Raw genomic sequence first — 19529 nt, forward strand, 5'->3', positions numbered from 1 at the left:
ATGGTCAGAGGAAGACTCAAAAAGCCTACCAAAAACCTGCTGAGCAGTAATCCTGCGGCTAGCCATTATCCTTACTAAGAAAGGAGACTGCACAAACAAGTGAACAACAACCAATACTGTGCAAAATAAGTAAGTTAAAAAAATGTGTGCCTTTATCACAAAGATCTATATACTCAAAAACTATACGATTCACTTGCAAGAGACAGCTACACTCACCAGCACCTACTCTGCAGAGACACCGCAAAAACCAATGATATCCCACTAGAAAGAAAAAAATAAAACCAATTACAACACAACAAAATACACATAGAGCACAAATGCAAAAAGTTTTTGACACTAAAAAACCAGAAGCCAAATATGCTGCTATTATTACACCATTTGCAAAAAAACACATTCATGCAGAGAAATGACTCATTTACATTGTACAAAAAAATGTCTCTTACCAAACACATGCAACTACACAAACAGCAGAGACACCAGTAACGAAACCACAACCTGGTACAGTCTAAAGAGCAAAAGCCTTGAACTAGAACAGAAAGGGAGAAATAAAGCATTACAATTGCAATAAACAAGAAATAAAACAATTATCATTATAACACGCTATGACACTACCCAAGTGGTCAATCTGCCAGATGGGCCTTCAAATAGGGCTGAGAAAAATAGGGGTGATCTTGCCCAAGGGATCGGGTGAGGTTGTCTGCCAGGTCGATCTGTCTCCCAGGTGGGGCAGAAAACAGCAGACAGAAATGTGCCCCCCCTTGCAAAAGAAATAAATCCCTGGTGCCTAGTAGCGTTTTCTGCCTTCCCCTCTCCTGTCTAGAGCAGAAAGGCCAAAAAAAGGGGCAGATCTGTCCCCAGGAGGGGCAGGAAAAAAAATAACCAAGGGTTACCCCCTTGGAAGCAACCATGGCACTTCCATTGCACACAAAACAAAATCCATGGTGCTTAGTGGATTTTCTGCCCCCTCCCCCTGGGGGCAGAAAAGCCCCCAAAAAGGCCTATCTTCCCACAGGGGTGGGAAGTCGGGTTTCAGATTACACATATAAAAATATCTGCCCCCTGGAATCGACCCTTGCCCAAGGGGTCATTTCATTAAGTCCCTGGTGTCTAGTGGGTTTTTCTGCCCCCCCGCATCCTTCCGGGGCAGAAAGGCCCAAGAAAAAGGGCCGATCTGTCCCCAGTGGGGGCAGAAAAGTCTTAAAAATATTTGGCCCCTTGAGGATGTGAGTCTTGCCCAAGGGGTCGCTTCCTTTACAAACAAAAGACATCCCTGGTGCCTAGTGGGGGCATTCCTTCTGCACGATCGCAACGCTCTGCGCGATCGTGCAGCAGGAATGGCCTGCATTGAGACATCCGGGGAGAGGAAAAACTCTTTCCTCTTCCCCTGATGCCTCAATACATCCCAAATTACCCCGCCCCACCAGAGCAAGAAATCTTACCTCGCTACTCCTGGACGCAAATCGCTTCCAGTGCGTCCAGGGCTTCATGATGACATCATGGGATTGCCTGGGGAGGTCGGGGGTAGCAGCGGAAACTCTTCTGCTGCCGTCCCCCTTTCTGGGGGCTAGATGGGCTGCCCATGGGGAGGGCGCCAGCGCTTCCCCTATGGGTGGGTGCCATTACGGAGTGTTTCCGTCATGAGCACTTAAGGGGTTAAGACGAACCTCAAAAGAGTTCAGGCAGACCCACCAAACCCAGACTCTCCAAATAGAGGCAAGCATGACATCAGTGCCACCATGGATACCATATGAAATAAATTAGCGGAGGTCCACGAACTCGCCAAGTCCACAAAAGAAAATATGGACAGGATGCAGACTGAGATCTATACGATCCGAAAAGACATCAGGGACACTAACGTCAGAAAAACTGAAACGGAAAACAGAATTAGCTGATTGGCAGATGAGGACAACAAAATGAGCAAATCCCTCAGGGATCTAACAATCACGATAGACACCCTCACGAAACGTCTATCAGGTCTGGAAGATTAAAATAGGAGGGGAAATCTACGAATCTTTGGAATCCCGGAGGGGGAGGAAGATTGGTCTGGGTCCTGCATTGCGTTCCTAAAAAAATGGTTTACTCAAGCCACTAATCTATCCTTCAGTAAACCTCTAAGGTTTGCCAGAGCTCACCGAGTACCTACTCAAATACTTGCGAGTCAGAAAGTTCCGAGGCCAATTGTGTGTAAACCTTTTCGGTATCAGCATGTTGAACAGATGCTCGCATTCATGCGAAAAAATAATAACATACTTTGGAAAAATAACAGAATCTATATCTCGCAGGACTATAGCAAAGAAACTGTTAAAACAAGGAAGGGTTTTCTGGCACTCCGCCCCAGGGTAAGAGCAATGAACTATCAATTCGCCTTTGCGGGCCCAGCAAAGTATTGCGTCATGATTCAGGGGTCTCCAAACTTCTTCACTGAACACCTAGAACTGAAAAGATTACTGGACGGGAAAGATAATTCACTCATGAAAACAGCCTTTGGATCTTCATCTTCAACAATAAGCCCTTAGCACTACGACAACTTGATCTGCCTGGTCATCACCTCAGCCATTTTAGCCTTGTTGTGTTACTCAACGATGAGCTCCATATGTCTTTGAGCTTTTTGTGACAAGAATTACAATCCATTGAACTCTATCAGATATGTTAAGTTCACAGGTTTGAATCATCTGTCCTCTCTGTAAGTTTGCAGGTGGTTAATAGATGGATATCATACACATTTTAGTGTATTGTCGGCTAGATATCGGTGATATGACATTTTATTGACATGTTTAATTCTCCAACGAAGCACAAATATCCTTTAAGCTTCACAGGTGTTTGGTTAATTTAAATGGTGGCTTCCTCCGATACCTTACTTGACTTCTGGCCACAACACAAACAATGGAGAAAATCACAATAAGATGAGACGAGAGAATGGCCTTTTTTAATTCCCCCTCCAAGGCTTATTTCATGCAAAGAAGAAAAGGGAAAAACTAGAAGAAACAAGAAAAAAGGGGCGCTTTGGACTCCAATGTGGATATCTACCAAAGGCATGCTAGTGCATACTTCAACTATGGACTACTCTAATTATCCAGTCTGGAAGGGAAAAGAAAAAGAGGACGGAGAAAGAAATCTAATTTCTTAATACTGCCCTCACACACTTTTCAGTATCCTGCTTCATCATTGGGCCGCATCAAACGCCCAAGAGCAGACCAACTGACTGGGCGGAGTGCGAAAGATTTCTCTTTTTCAATATATAGTGGTGAGGATAGAAAGTGTGAACATACGCTAAAGGAATTGGGAAAGAATTGTTCCCTCAAGAAGGGATCAGAAAGTGCAAAACACAAATCGTAATGTTAAAACTATCTGAGGGGAACCAAAGGTTACCTTTATTCCTGGTCACCCTTGATAGGGTCAAAAGTTAATCGGATACACTGGGGAATTCAATGCCCCTATATCCTATTTGCAGGAACCAACATGTTTTGGCCTTTAGTTGCCCCCACGGGTCATAGCGGCCTTCGTCAGGGTATGGTTCCCTTAGGAAAATTGTGGTCTTAACCCACACTCGGGTCTACAGATTACTTAGTCTCTGGATAGTCTGCAATTCGCCATTTACGCTGATGCATAGATGAGCCGATTACTGAAAATAAAGAACAAAGAGAACAAGCTTGTATGCATGTGCCTCCATATTCCTTCCCTCAACCCTTGTGTCTCATCCAATAAAGACTCAAATATTGTTCCATTAGTCCATTATATTTAAAATGCAGGGGTAAACTCCCCTCCCTCCCACTTGTGCTCGAGCAGGCAATCACACCTGTGGTGCTGGGATAAAAAACAGAAATGTGCCAAGAGTATTCAGTGCATCACCATTGGTTAATTGATTTTACACGTTTTTGTGTAAATCAAAGAGCTCCCCATTTGTATATTGTGGAGCCTCTTTATCTCATCATCTTAATAAGTATGAAACATATAGATATATTCTTACCTGAGTTTATATGCTAATTGCCAAACCCGCGACCGTCGTGAAACCGTGGTCTGTGCGTCACACTCTATTTAGACAAAGAAAGAAAGAAGCTGTCTTCATCATGTTCATTAATTGAAATAGTTCACTTATTCGTTATTTGTGCATAAATAGTTATTTAAGTTGAGCAGCGATTTCTCATATTGTGCCGGTCTCTCCGTTGCTCAAAACATGTACAGCACTTAAAAAACATGGCATGCGTATTCCACAATATCTCGGTCATATCACAAACAGTTATATTTGTCCCCTCAGTCTCTAAAAAACATGTTCGAGTAGCCCCAATGTAGGTCCTCCCATATTGTCGATAACCCACTTACTACTCCAAGACCAGCGGGAGTCTTCTTCCCAGTCCGAGTCCACCGACGATGCCGGTGTTCAATTGTCTTCCTGTTTTAAAGCATCAATACGTCTGTATCACATGGGCACGTTTGCGTGAGTACGCGTCCTCGGGCAACTAGATTGCTCGATTACTCACTTGACTTTAGTGGACATGTTGGAATTCCTGCAATTTAATATAGATTCACCACGTTTATGTCACATGGGCTCGTCTCCGTAAGGAAGCGTCCTCAGGCAACTAGACCGTTCGATTCCTCAATTACCTTTTCGGACATTTTGGAATTTCCGAAATTTAATTCATATTGAATCGGGCTAATTCTATTCCTTACTGGTTTTATTTCCTACATGCTGTTTATAAATTCTGGAGAATTGTAAAGGTTATCTGGGCTATTTGTTGTGACTGTTTCATTAGTGTTAGACCTGTCAGCCCTCTGGCTGTCCCCTCCTCATTTTATTTTTTTCCCCTTTACCCCCTCATTTTTTTCCTGTCCACTAACTTCTTTTTGGTGTTGGTGTAGAGGCTCTGGGCGCCCCATTCTCACTATCTGAGGGAGAGGCGCAAGGTGCTTCACTAAAGAAATGGAGGAAGGGGGAGTGTGGGTTCACAAAATGGTGGCCTCAACTGTCGCCTCAGAACCTGGGCCATAGACTGCCATGAGAGGTACCGGAACCTTCTGGACCACTCTGGCCAGTCAGGCCCCAGGTTATAAATAGAGGTGAGGGGGGGTCGGCCATTTTAGGGAGGTAGATGAGCTGTGAGGTAGACAGGAGTAAGGCACCTGAGTGGGGAGGTGGCTGCACTAGTGAGGGAATTGACAGGTCTTAGGGTCTGCGTGACTTCCCTCATCAGCTGATACCACCCCGACCTCTTGACCTGCCCCTGACTCCAGCCACTGACTTGGGGGTTCATCTTTACCTAGAGGCTCCTGTTTAGTCAGAATTTCTGAAGGAAGACCAGGTGAGGAGCCACCGTCCTGGACTACCCCTTCCTCATCCGTGCTGTTGCCTGGGACTATTAACCAAACTGGCCCTAACGACCGACCACCGTTCTGGACTGTTTAGGAGGTGGCCGTGCCCAAGAAACAGCGAGTGGTTGGCTTACTCGTCCATTCCAGTGTGAACCTTGCACCCTTAATTACAGCCCCCCCGCCACGAGTCCCTGCCCGGAGCACTCACCGCCGCAACCCCGAGATTAAGAGATTGCCTACTATCACGGGGGAGTGGTCTGTTGTCACCGGGAGGTCTGTGGAGAGTGTCGGGACTCCTTGGTGTGGGCCGGTGAGCGGGTGACGCGTATGAGCAGCTGAGAGAGTTGAAGCCAGGAAGAGAGGGTCATGAGGCCTTGAAGCAGCTTTCCCGGTAGCACGTGACAGGAGCAGACGCCAAAGCGCCGCCCCCCTGTGGCCGGTAGTAGGAGGAGGTCGCGCCTCCGCACGCCGCGTTGCCTCAGGCGGCTGCGGCGCACCTCCCAGCAGCTGCGGAGGGGAAACGGGACCGCGCCTGGCCTACGGAGCCGAGTAGGGTCCAGGTACGACTCTGCGCCAGTGTTGTGAGGAACGGGAGAGCGAGGTTTCCTCCCGTGAGGAGACACACCAGCAGGGGAGTCCTTGGGGGAGGTGGTTGGTGGGTGTGCCCCGTCTTCGCCCCCCCCCCCCCCCAATTACCAGCGCGGTGAAGTAAACACTTGCGAGACTGTAGTCTACGCCTTGGGAACTTCCAGAATAGCGCTAGAAGCAAGGCTCAAATGTAATAGTTTGATTACCAGTCATAGAGAAAGATCCATGTGCAAGGCTCAAATGTAATAGTTTGATTACCAGTCATAGAGAAAGATTTATGTGCAAGGCTCAAATGTAATAGTTTGATTACCAGTCATAGAGTAAGATTCAGGTGCAAGGCTCAAATGTAACAGCTTGATTCCCAGCCCCAGAATAAATTACCAGTATAGCGCCTAATGTATAAGATGGATCATATGCGACAGTCTAAGATTCAGGAAGTAAAGCGCCTAGTTTAATCATCTGACTGGGGAGAATCGTGTGGGCTTGTTGACCATCTGAAATTCCGTTCTATGAAAATGTTACGTGGAGTGCTACATGTGGGGATTTAATTTGGCACTCTAGAGTCTAGGCGCTAGATTGATACATCCGATAGTATTAATTTATTAGCTATACTGGAGAAAAGAAAGGAATTTTACTGTTGTTCTGGATACCATGAAAGGTTTGATCCTGAAATCTGATGAATAACGTTAATTGAGAGCACTTAAAAAGGAAAGATAAAACTACTTTTCTAAACCTTTCCACTGATTCGGTGTAGCGTCATTTTTGAGTGGTGTAGCGCTGAAGTGTGAATTGGGTGTGATGCAAGCACGACATGCAATTTTGGAGAAAAAGCCTTTTTGCCTGAGCCAAGCTACCCCATGACGTCAGATCCAACAAGTTGGTGTTCAGCGGTGGGATGCTGAGTCTATGCTTGCATCCATTCAGTAGCAGTTTAGCGTGCGCCACACCCTACACCTGATTGTTGTATTTTTTATTGGAGTTTTCTCCAGGTTGTCTCCCTGATTGGAATTTTTCGAAATTATTCTGTCCTGTGGTGTGACTTCCTTTAAAAGGAAGGGTCTCCTAACGTGAAGTTCTTTTCCGCAGTGTTGGGGCCCACTTGGCAGGATGGAGTTTGAGTTGGGTAGGCTGGAAGAGTATACCGTAACCCAGCTAAAGGAATTCTGCCAGGAGAGGGGGGTATTTTTCAAGCAGGGGGCAAAGAAAATAGAACTCCAAACTAGCTTGAGAGCCTGGGTTATGGCCCACCCTAGCGGAAAACGGGAGGAGGAGGGGGCAGGACCGGACACCACGGAAGGGACAGAATCACTTTTCCCCCCTGAGAGCGGCAATATGGATGTAGGACCTAGTGCCCCTTCAAGAGCGGGTAGTAGCGCTTCGGGGGGAAGCCTGTCTTCAGCTGATTTAGTCGACAGGGGGGAGGAGAGGCAATTCAAAATGGATTTAGTCCGCTTGGAAAAAGAGAGGGAGGAGCGGAGGTTCCTCCATGAGCTCCATCTGAAGGAATTGGATCTCAAGGCCCTACAGCTTGGAACCCCCAGCAGTCCCAATGGTGGCAGCGTACATAGAGAGATTACCAGGGAGCCCAGACCCCATCTACCCAAGGACGTAGTCGCCAGCTACGGTGTCGGGGATGACATTGCTAAGTGGTTGGCTGCCTATGAGGTCTCCTTACGAGCCCATGGGATCCCCGAGGCTCAGTGGGGGGGTGGTCTATATAGGTATATGCCTCCGGTGGGGAGGGACGCCCTTTTAGCTCTGGAACAACGAGAGCAGACCAATTACCCCACCATGAAGGTCGCCTTGATTAGAAAGTTTGGGCTGACCCCTGAGAAATATAGGCAGAGATTTCGGGGTAGTAAAAAGCTGGCCACCCAAAATTGGGTGGACTTCTTAGACCACACCAAGAAGGCCTTGGAGGGCTGGGTACAGGGCAGTGAGGTGAAGGACTACGAGGGGTTGTATAACCTGGTTTTAAGGGAGCACCTCCTTGAGAAAAGTTTTCCGGAGCTGCGTCAACACCTGGTGGACAGAAAGCTAACTAATCCTAGGAAGCTTGCAGAGGAGGCGGATATCTGGGCAAGTACCCGGGTATCCTCAAAAGTGACTGGAGGGAATTTCCAAGGGGCTGGTCAGGGCGGCCCCCAGAAGAAAGAGGGGGGAGACAAAAAGAAGGAGTTCCCTAAAGGCCCCCAAAAGAGTTTGCAAGGAAAGGGATTAGGATTCCCTCCTAAGGTTGGCCCCCACAAACCCCCTTATCCTGACCGTGGTCAGCAGCCTAGGGTTGTCCGTTGTTATGAGTGTGGCGAGATTGGGCATTATAAGGGGGATGCCAAGTGTCCCAAGAGACCACACCCTCCCATTGGAGGAAAGACCCCTGGGGTGGCGAGCGTAGTGCTCGGGGAGGAGTTGCCCCTAGATAAGGGAGGTGAGTGGGCAGGGCTAACATTAGTTTCCCTAGGGGATTGTGAGATGGTTCCAAAGACCCAGGTGCCCTCAAATACTACAAAGTATAGGCAATGGGTCACCATCAATGCCCAGAGGTTGGAGGCTCTGAGGGACACAGGAGCCAGCATGACTATGGTAAGGAGTCAGCTGGTGTCCCCAGAGCAGGTGGTTCCCAACGTAGTCCACCCGGTTGTGATGGCTGACAACCGAGAGGGTCACTATCCGGTGGCCCAGATTCCCTTTGAGTGGGGAGGGGTTGCGGGTCCTCTACGGGTTGCGGTAAGCCCTGCCATGCCGGTCGACTGTCTGTTGGGAAATGACCTTGAACATACGGCATGGAAGGAGGTCGAGTTCAAGGCTCACATGGAGATGTTGGGGACACCTGAGTGGACTTGTGCCAACACACGGTCCGTGAATGCCCGAAGAGGGAGTTCACAGAGGTTGGAGCCTGGGACAAAGGCCCAACCAGCTGCCAAAAAGGGTAAACGGGGACAGGGGAAGCCTGCCCCGGCATCTGCACCTCAGAAGGTGGATGGGGCGACTGAAGTGGTCCCGGAGTCTACAGAGGGGGATGTGACTTCCCTGGGGGCCTTACCTACCCCTGCAGAATGGCAGGTGGAGGGAGGACCTACTAGGGAGGAGCTTTGTCGGGCCCAGAAGGAGTGCCCTACCCTTGAGGGTTTGCGGTGACAGGCCGAAGCCCAGGCAGCGGGTAACGATTCGGGGAACTTCCACATATATTTGGAAGATGGTCTCCTCTATAGCGAACCCAAGGCTCCGGTGCATGGGTCATCCCGGGCCTTGGTAGTTCCCCAGCGTTACCGAGCCTTCCTGTTGGGATTGGCTCACGAAATACCCTTGGCAGTACACTTGGGACAGGACAAGACTTTTGCTCGGCTTGTCCCTCATTTCTACTGGCATCAGATGAGGATTACGTCCGACACTTTTTGTAGGACGTGTGTAACCTGCCAAGCTAGTGGGAAAACAGGGGTGAAGCTGAAGGCTCCCCTGGAACCACTGCCTGTCGTTGGCATCCACTTTGAAAGGGTGGGCATCGACATGGTTGGGCAATTAGATCCACCAACGTATGCCGGTCACAGGTTCATCCTGGTTCTGGTGCATCATGCCACCCGGTACCCAGAGGCTATCCCTCTGAGGACCATTACTGCACCTGCGGTGGCACGGGCTCTGATGGGGATTTTCACCCGGATGGGGTTCCCCAAGGAAGTTGTGTCGGACAGAGGTACCAACTTCATGTCGGCAAACATGCGGGCTATGTGGAAAGAGTGTGGAGTCACTTACCGGTTCTCCACCCCTTATCACCCCCAGACCAATGGTCTGGTGGAAAGGTTTAACAAAACCTTAAAGGGCATGATCAGGAGTCTGCCCGAGAGCCTGCGGAGGAAATGGGACGTCCTCCTACCTTGTTTGCTGTTTTCCTACAGGGAGGTACCACAGAAGGGAGTGGGCTTCAGCCCCTTCGAGCTGTTGTACGGACATCCTGTTCGTGGACCCCTCAGCCTGGTGAAGGATGGATGGGAAAGGACTCCCAAAAAACTTCTCCCGGATGTGGTGAGCTATATGCTGGCCTTTTGTAGCCAAATGGCTCGGTTGTGGAAGCAGGCTTCCAAAAATCTAGAAGCCAGCCAGACGTTCATGAAGGATTGGTATGACCGAAATGCTCACCCGGTGGAGCTGGAGCCTGGCCAGAAGGTGTGGGTTATGGAGCCTGGAGAGCTTAGCGCCCTCCAGGATCGCTGGTCAGGTCCCTTTGAGGTGATTGAGAAGAAGGGCAAGGTCACATATGTGGTGGACCCTAAGACCCCCAGGCAGCCCCATCGAGTGCTCCATGTCAACGGCCTCAAACCCCACCAAGAGAGACCAGAGGTCACCTTGATGATGGTGACTGATGGATCAGAGGAAGAGGAAAGTGAACCTCTTCCTGATCTTTTTGCGTCCCAGGAAAAGGATGGGTTGGTGGAGGGAGTGATCCTTTCACCATCCCTAACTCCCGAACAGCGGAGGGACTGCCGCCAGGTTTTGGAGCAGTATGCTTCCTTGTTCTCACTTATCCCGGGGATGACTCATCTGTGTACCCATGATGTGGACACAGGGGACAGCCCACCTGTGAAGTCCAAGTCCTACCGTCTATTGGATAAGGTGAAGGCTAGCATCCATGGAGAAGTCACCAAGATGCTAGAGCTGGGGGTGATTGAACCTTCAAGCAGTCCCTGGGCCAGTCCGGTGATACTGGTACCCAAAGCTGCCCCGCCGGGCACCACCCCAGAACTCCGGTTCTGTGTGGATTACAGGGGACTGAATTATGTGACAAAGACCGATGCTCATCCTATCCCAAGGGCGGATGAACTCATTGACCGGTTGGGAGCTGCCCAATATCTGAGTACCTTTGACCTTACATCAGGGTACTGGCAGATCTCCCTGACAGATGGAGCAAAGGAAAGGTCAGCCTTCTCCACACCTGAGGGTCACTACCAGTTCTGTGTAATGCCCTTTGGGCTCAAGAACGCCCCTGCCACTTTTCAGCGGCTGGTGAACCAGGTCCTCTCCGGGATGGAGGCCTTTTCGGTTGCTTACCTGGAAGACATTGGTGTCTTCAGCAGTAGCTGGGAGGACCATTTGTGTCACCTTCAGGCCGTCCTTCAGGCTTTGCAGCAGGTGGGTCTGACGATCAAGGCCAGTAAGTGCCAGATCGGGCAGGGGTCGGTAGTGTACCTCGGTCACTTGGTGGGTCGGGGCAAGGTGCAACCCCTCCAGGCCAAGATTGAAACTATCATGGCCTGGGAACCTTCCAAGACTCAGACGGAGGTCCGAGCCTTTCTGGGCCTTACCGGTTATTACCGACGCTTCGTCAAGGGGTATGGTACTATCGTGGCTCCCTTGACTGAGCTCACTAACAAAAAGCACCCTCGACGGGTAATCTGGACCAAGGGGTGTCAACAAGCCTTTGACACCTTGAAAAAGGCAATGTGTGCGGCACCTGTCCTCAGGGCCCCTGACTTCTCCAAGGAATTCATCGTCCAAACGGATGCGTCGGAGCATGGCATCGGGGCAGTGCTGTCGCAACTCAATGTGGAGGGTCTGGACCAACCTGTGGTTTTCCTGTCTAGGAGACTACTCCCCCGGGAACAGAGGTGGAGTGCGATTGAGAGGGAGGCTTTTGCGGTGGTGTGGGCTCTGAAGAAGCTGCGGCCATTCCTGTTTGGCTTGCACTTCCTGGTTCAGACCGACCACCGGCCCCTCAGGTGGCTGATGCAAATGAGGGGCGAGAATCCCAAGTTATTGAGGTGGTCCATCTCCCTACAGGGAATGGACTTTAGGGTGGAACATCTCCCAGGAGTGGACCATGCCAATGCTGACGGTCTCTCCAGGTATTTCCGCCTTAGTGAAGAGAACTCCCAAGGCATTGGGTAGCTCTCCCCACTTTCAGCTGGGGGGGACGCGTGTTAGACCTGTCAGCCCTCTGGCTGTTCCCTCCTTATTTTATTTTTTCCCCTTTACCCCCTCATTTTTTTCCTGTCCACTAACTTCTTTTTGGTGTTGGTGTAGAGGCTCTGGGCGCCCCATTCTCACTATCTGAGGGAGAGGCGCAAGGTGCTTCACTAAAGAAATGGAGGAAGGGGGAGTGTGGGTTCACAAAATGGTGGCCTCAACTGTCGCCTCAGAACCTGGGCTATAGACTGCCATGAGAGGTTCCAGAACCTTCTGGACCACTCTGGCCACTCAGGCCCCAGGTTATAAATAGAGGTGAGGGGGGGTCGGCCATTTTAGGGAGGTAGATGAGCTGTGAGGTAGACAGGAGTAAGGCACCTGAGTGGGGAGGTGGCTGCACTAGTGAGGGAATTGACAGGTCTTAGGGTCTACGTGACTTCCCTCATCAGCTGATACCACCCCCGAGCTCTTGACCTGTCCCTGACTACAGCCACTGACTTGGGGGTTCATCTTTACCTAGAGGCTCCTGTTTAGGAAGAATTTCTGAAGGAAAACCAGGTGAGGAGCCACCGTCCTGGACTACCCCTCCCTTATCCGTGTTGTTGCCTGGGACTATTAACCAAACTGGCCCTAACGACCGACCACCGTTCTGGACTGTTTAGGAGGTGGCCATGCCCAAGAAACAGCGAGTCGTTGGCTTACTCGTCCATTCATAGTGTGAACCATGCACCCTTAATTACAGCCCCCGCCCGCCACGAGTCCCTGCCCGGAGCACTCACCGCCGCAACCCCGAGATTAAGAGATTGCCTACTATCACGGGGGAGTGGTCTGCTGTCACCGGGAGGTCTGTGGAGAGAGTCGGGACTCCTTGGTGTGGGCCGGTGAGCGGGCGACGCGTATGAGCAGCTGAGGAGAGTTGAAGCCAGGAAGAGAGGGTCATGAGGCCTTGAAGCAGCTTTCACGGTAACACGTGACAGGAGCAGACACCGAAGCGCCGCCCCCCTGTGGCCGGTAGTAGGAGGAGGTAGCACCTCCGCACGCCGCATTGCCTCAGGCGGCTGCAGCGTGCCTCCCAGCAGCTGCGGAGGGGGAACGGGACCGCGCCTGGCCTACGGAGCCGAGTAGGGTCCAGGAACGACTCTGCGCCAGTGTTGTGAGGAACGGGAGAGCGAGGTTTCCTCCCGTGAGGAGACCCACCAGCAGGGGGAGTCCTTGGGGAGGTGGTTGGTGGGTGTGCCTCGTCTTCACCCCCCCCCCCCTCCCCTGTTTGAAGAGTTCTCCCTTGTGCCAGCGCAGTGAGCCCCGTCTGTCTCTGTCTGGGACCTCGACTCCAGGCTCCGCCGAACTTCCTGTGAGGAGGACTCCGAGGTTGAACGGTAAGCTGGGTATACTAAGAAGGGAGGAATGGCACGGGGGTTTACGAGCTTAAAGCCAGTTCTAGGTTTAAAACAATTACCAGCGCGATGAAGTAAACACTTGCGAGACTGTAGTCTACGCCTTGGGAACTTCCAGAATAGCGCTAGAAGCAAGGCTCAAATGTAATAGTTTGATTACCAGTCATAGAGAAAGATCCATGTGCAAGGCTCAATAGTTTGATTACCAGTCATAGAGAAAGATTTATGTGCAAGGCTCAAATGTAATAGTTTGATTACCAGTCATAGAGTAAGATTCAGGTGCAAGGCTCAAATGTAACAGCTTGATTCCAAGCCACAGAAAAAATTACCAGTATAGCGCCTAATGTATAAGATGGATCATATGCGACAGTCTAAGATTCAGGAAGTAAAGCGCCTAGTGTAATCATCTGACTGGGGAGAATCGTGTGGGCTTGTTGACCATCTGAAATTCCCTTCTATGAAAATGTTACGTGGAGTGCTACATGTGGGAATTTAATTTGGCACTCTAGAGTCTAGGCGCTAGATTGATACATCCGATAGTATTCATGTATTGGCTATACTGGAGAAAAGAAAGGAATTGTACTGTTGTTGGATACCATGAAAGGTTTGATCCTGAAATGTGATGAATAACGTTAATTGAGAGCACTTAAAAAGGAAAGATAAAACTACTTTTCTAAACCTTTCCACTGATTCGGTGTAGCGTTATTTTTGAGTGGTGTAGCGCTGAAGTGTGAATTGGGTGTGATGCAAGCACGACATGCAATTTTGGAGAAAAAGCCTTTTTGCCTGAGCCAAGCTACCCCAAGGACGCCCGGTCCAACAATTAGCAAATGACTCCATTCGATGACGCCGTTTATTGACAGCGCTCCAAATTATATCCTTCTGTTAAATTGCAGATTATATGGCAGTCTACTGTCAATTCTCGATCCTTAATTTTAACAATCCAACTATATGTCCTCACTTCCTGTTTCATTATTTACCCATGATCCCATGTAGCTGGAACCAGAGGATGTGGTCATTCAGACCCCTGTGGCTGCACCTCAATCTATCGACCCACCTCTGTTCCCTCACCAACAAAAAATCTGCGATGTCCGCTATGTTCGGTGGGATAAAGGGTCTATCAAGTACAGTACAGGTCAGGTCTTTCTCTGTGTGGCCCACTTCTTTAAAATGTGCTGTCAACTTTGTGTTTGTCTTCCCACAACGTATGGTGCTCATATGTTCCATTATGCGGGTCTTAACCTTACGGGTTGTCATACCCACATACTGGAGAGCACATGGGCACTTCAAGAGATAGATGACCTTCTCTGTGTTGCAAGTTGTTAATTTTCTCTGTTCCCATGGGTATTGTAAACCAATGTCTATGCTCTTGCCATTAATAGATGTGGGGCATGCTTTACAATAGCTGCAGGCATGGCCTATAGCAGCCGGTAGGCCCGACATGGAATCCTCTCTTCTTTCCTCATGTTGTTGGATTCTAGGACGAGTGTTGACAATCATGTCCTTAATGCTACTGCTCTTTTTAAAGGAAAAGAGAGAAAGTGGTTGATTCAGCCCATTGTAATTCAGAATTCGCCAATTCTTTTGTGTGATTTCATGTAGTTTGAGGTGGTATTGTACGTCGTGACACAAACACTTATCTCTGTTATTTTTCTGTTATTCCTTTCCAGTAAGGTATCTCTACTGTTATTCCTGGCTCGTTTTTTTGCTCTCTGAATCGCCCAATTAGGATAGTCTCTTTCTTGTATTTTTTTGCTTAAAATGTCCGCCGCTTTTTTGAAATCGGTGATGTTGGAGCAATTCCTGCGAAGGCGCAAGACCTGCCCATATGGGAGGTTGTCCTTCAGGGCTCTGGGACTGAAGCTTTTGAGGCCCCTATCTCCGACTTATGTTTTCTTCGTTTCAGGAGTGCATATCATACCACCTTTTATGTATTGTGTTTAAATTTCGAATCGCATCTCCTGAAGCATTTATCTACTTCTGTATTTTTTGCCAAATATGCCTTTTGGTACAATCAGGATCACTGTGTGAACTTTTCCCAGGCTGGATAATTGGAGTAGGCCATAGTTGAAATATGCACTAGCATGCCTTTGGTAGATACCCACATTGGAGTCCAAAAGCGCCCCCTTTTTTTTTTTTTTTGTTTCTCCGAACACTATGTTGAACATTAAGTTCCACATCCTCTGAATTAATTCTTTGAAGGCACAGAATAACCTCTCTTAGTATGCGAAATTGCAAAACTGTATAATGTGCCCTATGTCGCACATTATGAGACTTATGTGCCTATGGGAAACTTCAGTCAGTTTGTTAGTCAATCCCGCCTTTTAGTGGGCTGTCACATTTCTGAATATGCTTGGTAAAGTTGCTAATCCATACTGTTAACTACCCACAACTGGCCCATTCTGCTTCACATTGCTAATTCGTCTACACATTTATACGTTTTAATGCACAGTTTTTTTATCCTTCAGCCGTGTCTCCTACCGCTTTCAGTTCTCATCTATTGATGTTCTTGCCTTAGGTCTCAGATTAGACTAATGCGTTCAATTACTTTTATCTGTTTCCCATGGGACGGAAGTCTTCTTCCCCTATCACCATGCCAGTTCACTAATTTGAGGGTTGGGTGGAAGGAAATGGGATGTGGGTGGGTGGGGCTGGGGCTTTGGATTCTGTTTTTTTCCTTTATGTATTTGTGTTGTTTTTCTTTGCCTGCTATTATCCATATCGCCATTATTGCCATTATTGTTTTCATCATACAAATGTAAGGAAATGCAATTAAATCTGTGTGCACACAGGTGGTTCATCAGTGGATGGAGTGTGCTGTTTGTACATAATCCCAACCAAGTTAACACCCAAATTAACGACAGAGCTAACTTCAGGGCCATTAAATACTCTAGCCCAGGTAAAAAAAGGTGATTCATGCCTGTTTAAGATTGAGTCAATGTTACAAAAGGTTTCTATTAAATAGACTACCACTCACTATGATCATATCTCACCTATGATGTTCCAAACTTCATCGATAGCTAGGGCCCAACGAAATCTCAGAATAGTTTCGCTGAATGTTAAGGGTCTAAATCACCCTATCAAAAGAAAGAAGATCCTTGACTATCTCCAAAACAGAAAGGTGATATCATCCTGTTACAAGAAACAAAAATTGACTCCAAACAATTTAACTCACTTAGAAACAGGTTTTACAGCGAGGTTACTGGCTCTGAAGCTGTAGGTAAAAAGAATGGTGTCCTGACTTTAGTAGCTAAAAAAGCCAACATAGATCTCGTGTCTAGCTCTACAGATACACAGAGAAGGTGGGTCACAGCAAAACTAGTAAAAGAGAACGCGGAATTCTACATTACAAACATATATGCCCCCAATAAGGATGACCCGGCATTCTGGGAAAATCTCAGTGAGCAGATTGAAACAATTCCAGATTTAGCCATGCACATACAGACGGGCGATTTTAATCTACCCATGGACCCCGCCCTAGATAGGGACTCACGCTGCCCTTTTCGTTTCAACAAGTCACACAAAGCCCTTATCAATCTATGCAACCGTTTTAATTTGTCTGACACTTGGAGGATACAAAATCCCACAGGGAGGGAGTACACTTTCTATTCATCTCCACATAATTCTTACTCACACATTGATTATCTGATTATTTCGAACAATGCTGTGCCTAGAATAGAACAAACCTCCATTGAGCCGAGAATGATCTCAGATCACTCATGTATTAGTCTGACCATAACTGATCTAAAACCTTTTAAAAAACAATCCCTCTGGAGATTCAATAACAAAGTATTAGATGCAGAATCAAATGGACAAAGTATTGAGAATGCAATCCAAAACTACCTCACGGAAAACAAAACAGGTGACACATCGGATCTCACAAGATGGGAAGCACTAAAAAGCACTCTTAGGTGTGAGATCATCAAAATTAGGTCTGCCATGAACAAGGACACTAACAGTATACTTGAAAAGCTAGAAAAGGAGATTTCTACTTTGGAAAAAAAGCATATCATATCTAGAGAAACCTCTGTTTTGAATGAATTAGTGATAATGAAATACCAGTATAATAAAATAATAAGAAACAGGGCAGGGGTTTGGATTAACAAGCAAAAAAGCATCAGATTATGGGAGTCTAATAAAGCAGGGAAGAACTTGGCTTCCTATTTAAAGTTCAAACTACAAAAAAATACGATTGGGGCGTGGCCTGCAGCCGAGGAAGATGGCCGCACACTGATCGAGCTGCGTTAGCAGATTGCAGCATTACCCCCATATCCGACATTATCCGTGTACATTTGGTCTCCCTACCTCCCTGCCGGGACTGTGAGGTGTGCCCGGGCGGCCCTCCGCGCTGTTTTGGCGGGTCAACGGTGTCCGGCAGCGCTGATTCCTTGGCCTCCGCATCGCGCCTGGTGACGAGAAAATGGTGCCGGCCAGCCAGTGGTGACGGGGCTCGGTGGTCTCGCAGCTCCTGCTAGACGGTGGTGAAGCGTAATCGCGGCTGGTGCTTCCAGTGCCGGAGGAGCCGCTGTGAGCCTTGCGGGCGGTGGCTGCGACTGGCGGAGGCAGGCGGGTGGAGTCCAGAGCCCAGGCGCACCACCTGTGAAGCGAGAGGGGCTGAGGAAAATGGCGCGTGGCTGGCAGCAGACTTAGAGGCCATGGGGGCTGCCCGGTAAGAGCACTGCCAGCGGGGGCGCGGTGTCCGGGTGGTGGTGGTGTGGCACCCCCCGTGGCTCCGAGCGTGCAAGATTGGGGCCCAGTGGAGCCGCGCTCCTGGTGACGGCGGCTGGCGGTGGAACGAGGCCGGACGGAGTAACGGATTACAGCGGAGAGCAGCAGCAGTGTCCGGGCCCATCAGGCGGCACTGACAAGGAGTCCACCCGGAGACGATTGCGGAGGGGTGAGAGCAGCGCCTGGGAGCGGACGAGGCCTGAGGGGCTGCTTGGTAAGAGCGCTGCCGTCAGGGGCGTGGGGTCTGGCCGGTAGTGGTGTGGCCCCCCGTGGGTCAAAGTGTGACAGATTGGGGGCCCAGTGGAGCCACGGTCCTGGTGGTGGTGGCGGCGGCCGGCGATGGGACGAGGCCGGCTGGAGTGACTGAGTACAGCGGAGTGGAGCAGCAGCGGTGTCAGGGCCCATCAGGCGGCTGCGGTAAGGAGTCCAACTGGAGGCGATTGCGGAGGGGTGAGAGCAGCACCTGCCAGCGCTGGGGAGGTTATTGAGACTGGTGGACGTGCTGGTGCATCCTCGCCTTGGGACCCCTGGGATGGTGCAGGGTGGGGCGCAGTGGGAGATGGCTTGGCTCGGCTAGGGGCTTTGCTGAGGAGAGCGCCCTGACGATGTGGTGGAGCTGTGCCAAGGTCCCCTGTCGCCCCCTTAGCACGCGCTATGGACTTCGAGTGGGGGGGTCCCCAGGTTCCTGCAGGCCCCTCGTAGTGCCATCCTTTCACCGTGCTGACGACCTGGGCGCGAGGCGGGACTGCCACGGGTGGATTGAGTTGATGGTGGAGCCCAACTGGCTGGGATTGGTGGGGTGCAGGTGGTGACCGGTGCACTGCGGGGGCCTGGTTCCCTCCCTGGTATCTGGCCTGGTGACATGCGTGGGAGTCTGCTCCAGGGGACTTTGTCGGCCGCAGCTGATTCTCTGGGCCCCGGTGGGTGAGTGCCGGGGTCAGGTATGGGCCGTAACAAGCAGATGACACAGGCCCAAACTAACCAGTTCGACAAATATACTGTAGCAATGGGCAAAGAGGAGGGCCTGACTGCTGCGGGTCAGCGCGGCGGAGCGGTGGATGATGGGCCTAACCCATCCCTGCGGGACATTATGCTGGCAATCAAAGACATGCGTGGCACGATGGAGCCCAAGCTAGACTCGATCACGGAAGAAGTAAATTTGCTCCGAGCTGATTTCCGTTATATATCCGAGAAGGTGGCGGCGGCGGAGAGTGGCATCGGGGGGCTACAGGCCAGGCTGAAGAGGTTGGAAGAGCAGGTGTCCTCACTCACCAAAAATCAAACCAGCATGGTGGCCCACCTGGAGGATCAGGAAGGAAGGGCTTGTCGCAACAACATCCGCATAGTGGGGGTTCCGGAGGGAATGGCGGGCCCGACTGTGGATTGCTTCGTGGAAGATCCGATCCTCAACCCGAAACGCCTCTCTAATTTTTTCTCTGTGGAAAGGGCTCACCGTGCGCTGGGGGTCAGGCCCAAGCCCGGGGCGCCTCCGCGCACAATTATCGCTCGTGTCCTAAATTATCGAGATAGGGACGGAATTCTGCAGGCATCGCGGGTGTCAAGAGACCTAAACCTGGAAAACACCACCATTCGGTTCTTTCCGTACTTCACACT

The 19529-nt window shown here is 49.8% G+C and overlaps 1 protein-coding gene across 2 annotated transcripts in view; it reads left to right on the plus strand.

Annotated features, from left to right (window-relative positions):
* Nucleotides 1-19529, plus strand: part of LOC146825650 (protein AF-10-like) — a 1293306-nt gene that overhangs the window by 334830 nt on the left and 938947 nt on the right. The window lies entirely within an intron of this gene.

Source organism: Triturus cristatus, chromosome 5_2, assembly GCF_964204655.1.
Source record: "Triturus cristatus chromosome 5_2, aTriCri1.1, whole genome shotgun sequence".
Classification (NCBI taxonomy): domain Eukaryota; kingdom Metazoa; phylum Chordata; class Amphibia; order Caudata; family Salamandridae; genus Triturus; species Triturus cristatus.